Source organism: Caloenas nicobarica, chromosome 14 (assembly GCF_036013445.1).
Source record: "Caloenas nicobarica isolate bCalNic1 chromosome 14, bCalNic1.hap1, whole genome shotgun sequence".
Taxonomy (NCBI): domain Eukaryota; kingdom Metazoa; phylum Chordata; class Aves; order Columbiformes; family Columbidae; genus Caloenas; species Caloenas nicobarica.
Window position 1 is genome coordinate 15,115,943 of NC_088258.1, and position 10,038 is coordinate 15,125,980.

Sequence of the window (10,038 nt, forward strand, 5' to 3'; positions counted from 1 at the left end):
GTGTAATACAGATTTTCCCAGTAGTTTATTTTAAGCTTTTCAACCCTCTGAACTGTAACGTCTGCTAGTCTGGAGATCACACTCCTATTCTCTAGTGTTCTGACCCGCTATCTACCTTTAATTCCCATCAGCCATCTGAGCACACTGTAGATCTCTCAGCTACAGCTGTTGATCTGCATTTAGTAAATAATGTCCCCTAAAACAAACAGAAAATCCATTACTCAGTCATATATCAGAGGAATCAGAGAAAGCGCATTTCATGCCTGTCTGCATCATATGAGACTGGAATACCAGGTCCATCAAAGCTGTTAATTTAAATTTTTCCTCTCTACTATGCAAGATTCATAGCCAGGTTAAATGCATTTTTGAAACATACACATGAGCACCAATGGGATGCAGTGCTCTGCACTACTATACAGGCTTGAGTAACAACTAGTAATCTGAATAAAACACTAAAAAGTACTTTGTGCTAATACAATCTAAACCACGTATGTAGACATGCCGCTTATCTGGCTACACATTGATACTCCAGCAAACAGAAGTAACTTGTTCTACTTAAAATGGAAATATGAGATACAGATAATCACTCTGGTCACAGCCTTACCCAGACATCTGATGAGTAAGCTCCGAGGGAAACCATACACTATATAAAGCAAAACTGTTTGCAGTTACAACTGTTCGCAGATGTAAATTGTACCTTAGTGACACCTTTCATGTTTGAATACCTACAATTTTGTTGCTTTTCCTGTTAAAAAAGTGTACCTAATCCCAGAAGACTGTTTCCAGAATCACTTCATATCTGAAATCCTATATCCCACCTGAAGCTACTTTCTGACTCTTTCCATAGTTATGATGCCCCAACAACAAGTAAAATGGAAAAGGGCTATCAGGTTTGGGACGATTTGCACAAGGTACTGTCACCGTCTCCCAGTGCTCTGCATTCTCCTTTAGCTTTTAAGCATTTTTCTCATCCTTCAGATTGTCTATTTTCTGTTTTCCCTGCTAATATTCTCACGATAGAGTTCTTGATTCTTCTCAAGCCTAAAGGAATTAAGGGAATTGCCCTGTAAGTAAGTAACTGCTCGCTCCAGCAGCACCTTTCACTGTCTGTTTTGTTATCCAGTTTGCAATACTCTACAAGCCCCAGTACCGTGTGTTTTCTTTGCCAGCATTTGGCCAGCGCCACAGGCCAGCTGCTGGCATGGGAACAGCCACAGTGTCTGACTCAGGAGAGGTCTTGGCTATCCTGACTATCCACTGTTAGTGCAGCTGCAATAATCAATAATAGTAGAGAAACTTCACAGTCTAGTAGAGATGAGACTCTTCAAGAGAACAAAGATCTCTAAAATGGAGAGCAGGTATTCACGCAGGGTGTGAGAGCATCTAGGGAATAGACAGGAATAAAACAAAAGTCTTAATTGTATTTAAAGGATAACAGACTTCTCAGTGTAGTAAAGTTATCTGATTTCTTACAGTAATTAATATCAGCTTCAAAGAATATGCAATTCCAGTTTTAGAATTCTCAAATACAGCAGAAGAAAAAAGTTCAAATACGTCCTACAAACGTTGCCTTCTGCAACTGCTGACTGGAGACCTCGCCGCAAGGAATATCATGTAGGTTTTCTTCCACAGAAAAATGCAATGCTGTATGAAGTCTTGTGCATTCACCCGGGGGAATCTGCAGGGCACTTTGTCTTGTAAGAAAGATATCTTGTCATTAATGACTCCTGACTGGTGGGTAATCCTGCAGCACAGTCCCTTGATCTGACAGGACCGCACACATGGGTGTGCAGCAAGATTACCCTGGCATGGTTGCTGGGTGGCAAATGTAGTGCCTAGAAAACATTTGATGCTAACAGCTACTGTAAACTGTGCTGTAGGGAACAGCTTTATCAGTGCATTAATTCTGCTGCAATAAAGGTTTTTCTAAACTAGAGCTATTCAAAACAAAAACATCATAAAAATCAAATTTACACTGAACTTTTGACATACACAACCGCCTTTCTCAAAAGAAAGATTTGTAAAAGCAGAATGCTCTAAAAGCTGAGTCAACGAGACAGCTAGGTCACTAGAGAAAAGGCTGTTCTGCCCTGTGCTCACAGATTATAGGCCTGGATCACAGGGACTAACGGCTCTGCCCTCCCTGAACTTTGGAAGCAGTTGGCACTGCTCAAATATGCATCTTAGCTGATGAAATGAGAATGTAAAACTTTACTTGCAAAACAGTCAAGCACAAACGTACACTTCTTGTGCACTGCTCACCGCTCAGGGTTTACACCTTGAATTCCTTTGTCATCAAATTCTCTCTTCCCCTGCAGATTTGCATGTGTTAGTGTAATAACTACAGTCCAGCACCTCTCTCTCCCTAGACTGACATGTTGAACTCTGGCAGCCTTGCAGCTTTCCGGCATAAAGCAATTACTGCAGAGCAGAATCAGTTCAAATATGTCCAGCTGCAGATGGAAGTAAAAGGAAGAGAGAAGAGTTACAGATAGATTAAGCTGCAGGAATGCGAAGGAGAATGAAGACCTTTGCACAAACAGCAAGAGAACAGCTTATGGCTCAGCTCCTAGTATAGTGAGTAATTGCTGGTATTCAGGAAATTATTCTGAAGATCTTAATTGCAACTAAAACTATTACTCGTAATCACACTACTGTATTTAATAGTTTTTCCTACTAAGACATAAAATACCTACTTCATGTATTAAATGTTGCCTATGTTAAATGCTCTGCTTGTTCTGATGCAATACTCCTGTCCTGGGTTTCATAGGTTGTGGGTTGCTTTCCAGGATCCCAGAGGAGTGAACAACAATGTCCAGGCAAAATTTACAGGAAAGTTGCAGAAAAAAAATAGTGATAAGAGCTATCAAGAGACTAGAAGGAGCTGTTTGAATTGATTTGTCAATTTGAGTTTAGATTTCCAGATCATTTCCACCTCCCCTGTTTACATCACTCAAAAAACCAGTTTGTCTCTAAATCACCTCTAGCTCCTCTACTAACATCAGGCTGTTGTAATCATTAAATGCAATAGCAAATGTTTTCATTAGATTTCTATTCTTTGTAGGTACGAGCTGAATAGTGTTTTCTGTATTTTTGTAATGGCTGACACTTCCAGTTCGAACAGTTTACTGTGATTCAGTTTCAGGAGTGCTCCTAAAATTCAAAGCAAAATAAGGCAAGTTGGCACAAATGCTGAGATAACAAGGGATTTCTTTTTCTCTTGGCTACAGCAGAGGAGGTTCAGACTAGGCTTCATCTGGAGAGATGTTCCACTGCAAGGCAATCTGTCACAATAAATGCAATACACTGGGGTAAATTATGATTTGCATTAGTGCACTTATACTGTTTCGGGAACGCTTGCTGTAAAAAGCAGAACTATGGTGATAAAATGTAGTAAGGCTGCCAGGAAGTTACTAAACATTTGACTACCCAATCTCAAAACAATATCACTCTAATCTGAATATTGAGATCTGTGTGAATGCAACTCAAGTACACTGTGAAGTATATGGACCAAATAGCGTATACTACTCTGTATGCTGAAAAGGTAAAAAATATCTTTTAAACATGCAAATTAGCAATTAAGCAGACTTTCCTTGGGTTTCCCCAGGTAACACATTCCATATGCGTCTTGTAGACCAAAAAAAAAAAAATTGCACAAGTAAGGGAAGCAGTAAAAAAGGAGACAGCTAAAAACCTGGTAGATGTTAAGAAACACCTTTTGTTTATTTGATCAAATGCACTTACAGTGGTAAACGTGAGAGAGAAAAGCTTCAGCTCCAGTGTACAGGATGAGGTATTTGCCTGTCTGCACCTCCAAAACTGCCCAAGGACTTATTATTAACAAGAGCCACACATATACACTAGGACTTCTTTACAATTGGATTTTTTAATACCTGGAAGAAAGACGAAGATACTCAGTAAAATTTAGAGGTCCATAGTCTAGAGGCCTTGTGCTCTTCAGGGACAAATGTCTTCTCAGCACTGTTCTCCCTGTGCTGTCTCCCTCTCCTGGATTCCCTTACGAATGTGAAGCTGTTGTTCCCTTTCCTCTTTTCACCCACAAAAGAAAAATTGCACCTTTCTTTCTAATGTGTAGGTGAAAAGGTGGAAAAATGTGGCTGCAGCTTGGGTTTTTTGTGGGTTGTTTTTTGTTTGTTCGTTTGGTTTTGTGTTGTGTTTTTTTGCATGTGTGTGTGTTGGTTTTGGTGGTTTTTTGGTGGTTGTTTTTTAAATATAGGTAATTTTCGTTGTGGTTTGAGTTTGGGTTTTTTTTGTTTGGTTGGTTGTGGGGTTTTTTTTGTATAAGACATTCTGGTATTACGTACAAAATTTTCCTAGGGGAGTCTGTAGTGATCTGTATAACTGGAAGAGGTGTCACATCAGAAATAAATCAATAAAATACAATGAAGCAAGGAGGATGAAAGTGGAAGAGACTTACAGCCAAACCATTTCAGTTGTATTAATACTGTAATTATTTGATTTGAACAGATGAATACCTTTAAGCCTATCCACCTGCTTCTCTTCTGGAACGGGTGGGGATAGAAAGGGCATAACAAGGAATTCCTTCAAGAAGATTCCCAGGGAAATCTCCATAGAGAAAAGGAGGAAGAGAAAGCCTGAAATTCAGAAGTACTGCAAGCTCTGCAAGCTTTAAAGAGAAAGGAGTTAATAGATTAAAGTTAGGCCCAAATTACAGAGAAGCAGAAGGAGGAAAAAAATGTATTTTGATTTCTGGGGGGACATAGCGTCACATTTACTGATTTTATTATCCTGAAAAATCCACCATGATGTTAGTATTATCTAGTAAAAGGAGGGTAATGTACTTTCTCTTTACATATTTCCATACTATTCTATAGTGGTTCATGCAGCCAGCTCTTCCAGAAAGTAGCTTAATCATCCCATTTATCAGGAAACATTTCTTCATAAAAAATGAAAACCCCCACCCAATCATACACTTAATGGCTAGCAATGACATTTTTTAAGACAATTTTTAAATGATGGTCCCTGCTCCTCTGGAGTACCTGCAGGCTATGGAGGAGGCTAAGCTCTCGCTGATTTATTCATACCCATTTTTGCAGTCACCCAGTTTTATGCCAAGCAACTAGTCAGGAGATGATTGCAGACTGTTTGTCCTACAAAAAAGAGTTCGCTTTGCCAAAGTAAAAGGGTATTCTGGGCCACGCTACTGAAGAGTAAAGGAAATAGGAGTGCACTAAGTTCACAGAAGGGGAAAAGGCAGCTACATACAGGAACATAAAATATGTGGTCTTTTTCCATGCATGAGGGAAAGAACTAAAACAAAAAACTCTTTGGCTCTGCCTCCAGTCTAGGAACAGGGAATGGCTTTGTTGTGTATGTCTGTGGTAAAGTTAAATTGAAGGAAATGCTGAACAACTCTACCAAATGTGATTTCCAAATACATCTCAAGGAACCCATTTTTCAGCATAACGCAGATAGCTGTTAGTGCCAAGCAAACACTGCTCCTGCAAAGTGAAGTTTGTTACATCTTTCCACTAGGAAATCATCACCTCTCCTGTCTACTATAGACAGTTCCTGCAGCTTAATTACAAAGCAACGTTTGATTTCGCTAAAACCCATATAGTGTCATGTTTAAAATAACATGTTTTAAAATAACTGTTGGCTTCAAAGTAACAACCTGGAAGGATGAGAAACTGTCTGTATACACCAAGATACAGAGTGAGCCTGAGATGGTGGCACTGTCATCAGGGCCTTTTCTCAGTAGCTCCATAAAGCTTTACAAATAACTGCTGCAGAAAGGAAATGCTCATCTGCCTTCAGATACAAAACCAGCCTCCAAAACATGGGACAAAGATGCTTCAACACAGCAAAAGACAATAAATTTCTCTTTTTGCACATTTTGAAGCAGTAGAAGTGAATAGGAGATAGCTATGTTGCAATGATATAAAGATGAGAGTTTTCTGTGTCAGTATGACATACAGAACCTTTCACCTAATTATCATCTGTGTAATTACATATAAACCTGCTCTTTCAAGACAAAAGACAAGGCATACAAGCAGAAACACCTCTTGTCCCAAGTTAGGTTCTGTGCCAAAAAGGGCTTCAGCCTTCAGAAGCCTGAAGCTAAACTTCTGCTCAAATGGGTTTTAAACAATCTTATTTTTCTCCTGGCCTGGATTCACCGTCTGTCATCATGAAGTACCACTTACACCACTAATCAGAATAAGAGAATTCATCATTGCCATCACTGCCATCACATAAGAACTACCTTTTGAAGCTTTCTTTTAAATACGCGAGTATTCCTTAAGGTGGAATTAAAGCTGAAGTGAATTGATTCTACTACTCAGATATACAGTGAGTCTATTCTCACACTAAAAGTGCTTTTACCCTTTACGAGTCATAGCAAAGTGACGGTAAGGTGCAGCATGGACACAGGAAGATATACATATAATTACAAATGGATACTCAGAACTGCACAGGATAACCAATGATGTTACTTCATAATGACTGCCGAACGCTTTGAAATAAAATGACATGCTCATTCCCATGTTCTCTTCGTGTGCAGAGCTGGATTAATCATTTCTCATCCCCTTATTTCAGGTGAAATAAGAAAAGATATAACTTACCTGCCCCAGCTGCTGGAGAGCTTCAGCTTGGTCCCCCTTTCTCTGTGATACGTGCTCTCCAGTGGGCCTGTAAGTAAAGGTGCAAGTTGTCACTCACATTAGTGATATTTAGTCCTTGACTAATGATACTGGCATTTTGCCCTCTTTAACAATCCCTCTATAGACTTGCAAAACGGTTATTTCTAAGGAACAGTTAAAACACACATAAGAAAATGTTCTGTGTGGACCAGTCTGTTTTCTCAATATGCTTTCTAGGGTGTAAAGATGATTACTGAACACATTTTGCAGCAAGGAGAGCTGCAAACAACAACAGAGAGCTGCAAAACAAAACAACAGCAAAATGAACGAGATTTATAGGTGTAACATATATCTGTCGCATATTTGTTGTATTTCCAAGTGATAATGGAGGAAGGTTTTATTTTACCAGTTGCCATTTCAGAACACAACATATGGCCATAAGTAAAGGAACTAATATTGCCAGTAACCATTCAAAATTTGAAGTTAGGAATAGATGTAGAGGACTGTAACTGGGTGTAACTGACAGAAGGGAACTCCAAAAAGAGGTACATTTAAAATAGCCACACTAACTATCTGAAAGCTGTTGAAAGACAAGGAGACCATGATGTGAATTTGCAAGAATGGAAATAATTTATCTCTACCAAAATAAAATACAGTCAAGTCTTAATCTGATAATGAATTTCTCTGACAGCGGTACAGTCCCTGAAGAGAAACCAAAGAATCTCTATAATTAGTAGCTCTTATAATCAACATTGCTGGAAACTACGCTAAGGGTCAGAGTAGTTCCAGCAGAGATCGGGATGATTGTGACAACAATTACAACTGAGCCCAGAATCCTTCTGCAGATCATTCCCAGTGAATTCAATAATGCTTTAAAATGTTGAGTGCTGTGTTATGAAAGTATCAAAGCAAGAGAATCATAGAATCACTTATGTTGGAAAAGACCCTTAAGATCACGGAGTCCAATTGTAAACATAACACTGCTGAGTCCACCAAAGACAATATTATAAATTTCATTTATAAATCTCATGGGGAAAAAAATCTTATTGATAAACTTATAAGTCTTTTATTCTAGGAAGAGAAAACTACCTCCTGTACTAGCATGTTGCACACTCACAGTTGTACATTACTTGTGCACAGCTAAGGAGCAACAGCAAATAAATGGGAGGAAACCCTCAGTTTTTCATCCCTCATACGGCTGAAGAACATGTTACTCAATGGATTTAACTGAATCTGCCAGTATACGTCACAAGCTCCTGGGAATGTATAAAGTAGCTCTTTCTGCTCCCCAACTGCAGGGACCAGAGGTCACTAGAGCCTTTTCCCTGCTACAGCCTTAGGCAGTAACTGGAGACAGGTGAAGGTAGCAAAGTAAGAGAAGTTTTTAAGCAATTCTGAAGGATTAACAGCCCTGTACTTTCTCCATAGAGGACTGGAAATTTCCCATGCTATAAGCCTGCACAGATCCAGCAGCCCATTTGCAAAGATAAGAAAACAATGTGAATAAACCTGCTTTGTTCTCTGTGCAATTTGCTATTAATAAATATGAGTTATAAAATCACTATAAAAAGTTTCTCAAAGGCAAAAAAGATTTCAAATTATGCCAAAAGAGATTGCTGGTCTTCTCTTAAGGCTGTACTATTATTGGATGGCGCTTACCAGCCAGCTCTGTTGTAATTGCATTCATGCTTTTTGTACAAAAGGGCATGACCCTTCTCACTGAAGTGGATGAGGACACTCGCATACAGCGGAGTCTACATCCACGGTTACGTAAAGTAAAACAGGCATTTCTGTAGAGAATTAAATATCTAAATGGGATTTAGATATCTTATTATTATAAAGTACTGGCCCAAAGGCTACCCTTGCATCTGCTCGCTTGACAGAAAGGTAAGTTCCTGCCATGGCCAATATTGCTTTGCCAGACGAACCAGACTATTAGTAACTAATAGTGAAAGTAACCCAGTGCCAGTGCTTGGTCTTCCACTTCCTCTCAAAAAGGGTTCTGAACTTTTAAAGATGTGTTTACCGTCTCTTCTGTAGTGGCTGATGCATAAAGACAATAGAAACCGATGCTGTGCTACACTCATTAGATCCAAAGCTTAAATAAAACAATCTTACACTAAACAATGACTTTTCTAAAATGTTCTTAATTCACTGTGGTAGCTCAGGTACTCTGTGCCACCTGGTATTTTTGATTAAGCAAAACTGCAAGATGGTGTGCTTAGGGCAGTCTGTAGTACGAGCCAGTTCTCTGCCAATGCTGCAGGCTGGCTGGGTAGGATTCGGGAGCAGTCCAGTTACCTGTCACCTTGGGAAGGGCTCCTGAGACACCGAGATGTGCAAGTGCAGCTGTACAGCTTCCAGGCAGAAGACGGCTCATGTCTGCATGGCTTCGAGAGCGAGGAGGGGAGGTGAGGCACCTCTCTGGGTACTGGGCCTTATTTAGTTTTTCACGGAATGAGAATGGAAAGGGACAATGCACTTAGCATTGTCACATGCTCATGGTGGACACTGCGCAAGAAAAAATTACTTTTACTCCTTAGAAAACTGTGCCTGATATAAACTAGCATCTATATCATAAAACAGGTGTTTGTATAAAGTCATGGTAACTTCTGAACTTGCTGGAGTTGCTTTCTCTGGAGACATTCAAAACCCACCTGGACACATTCCTGTGTGATCCGCCCTGGTGAACCTGCTTTAGCGGGTGGGTTGCACTAGATGATCTCCAGAGGTCCCTTCCAACCCCAACCATTCTGTTATTCTGTGATCTTCTGTCAAAGTCCTTTTGCCAGAAACCTCTTAAGACTTTAGATGAGCCGCAAACAAGTCGGTATCTGTTTTGCCAGCAACTATACCATGTCAGAAGAGTTGCAATACTCCATCATCTTTTCACTCTCCGGCTTCAGTAAGGCCCAACTCCAGCGGAGGGGTGAAGAAACCCGGTATTGGGCAAATTCCTAACGCATTTACATTGTTACTGCACCACCACGGGGTGAATTACAACATATAATGAGATCGTCCTAGGCCGGTTTGACACAGACGAGCTCAGCGAGGTGAGGGAGGCCCGTGCTGTCCGCACCGCGGCCCGGCGGGCAGGCCCGGCCGGCCCCGTCAGCTCGCCCGGCACCGGGCGGCTCCGGGGTGGCCGTGGCGGTAACGGCGCCCTCGCCATAATCCTGCACGGAGAGTCGAGAAGGGGCCTCTGCGCGGTCCGGGCGGGAGCTGGGGCTTTTCACCCCGCAGAGGCTGGCGAGGGCAGCACTGGGGCCGGGGCAGAAACGTCCGGCACCCTCAGTCCCCGGGCGGGGGGGACTGTGGGGCTGCCCGCCTTCCCGCCTTCCAGCCTTCCCGCCCGGCCGCTGCGGCCTCACGGCCTCTACCAGCGCCGCGCAAGGCTGAGGCGGCCGAGAGGGGC

The 10,038-nt window shown here is 41.2% G+C and overlaps 1 long non-coding RNA gene across 1 annotated transcript in view; it reads right to left on the reverse strand.

Moving 5' to 3' along the window:
* The window catches only part of LOC135994553 (uncharacterized), a 38,349-nt gene extending 28,655 nt beyond the window's left edge, over positions 1-9,694 (reverse strand). The window contains exons 1-2 of the long non-coding RNA XR_010607013.1: positions 9,281-9,694; positions 6,606-6,672 (exon numbers count right to left, since the gene is read on the reverse strand). This is a non-coding gene — a long non-coding RNA (uncharacterized LOC135994553). The remainder of the gene's footprint in view (positions 1-6,605; positions 6,673-9,280) is intronic.
* Positions 9,695-10,038: the final 344 nt, after the last annotated feature.